Source organism: Phalaenopsis equestris, unplaced genomic scaffold, assembly GCF_001263595.1.
Source record: "Phalaenopsis equestris unplaced genomic scaffold, ASM126359v1 Scaffold000240, whole genome shotgun sequence".
NCBI lineage: Eukaryota > Viridiplantae > Streptophyta > Magnoliopsida > Asparagales > Orchidaceae > Phalaenopsis > Phalaenopsis equestris.
Genome location: NW_018164682.1, coordinates 2,332,890 through 2,333,188, shown reverse-complemented (window position 1 = coordinate 2,333,188; position 299 = coordinate 2,332,890).

Below are 299 nucleotides of genomic sequence, written 5' to 3'. Positions count from 1 at the left end.
TGTAGAATACTTCAAATGAAACAAAAAATGCTACAAAGAGAAGAGAATTAAGTTGTTAATTATGTTTAACTAGACAAATGTGATATAGAAGACAAAAAAGATGTCATCATCATCAAGCTTAAAGAAGCTTAAAGAAGAAGTGTTAAGATAAGCTACAAGTGTGGTCAATAAATAGAAGAAAATATGATAAAATAATTGACATATACTATTAAAATTCTTAATACGTGCTCATGAATAATGAGAATTATTTGTTAAATATCTTATATATATATAAATATATATATATATATATATATATA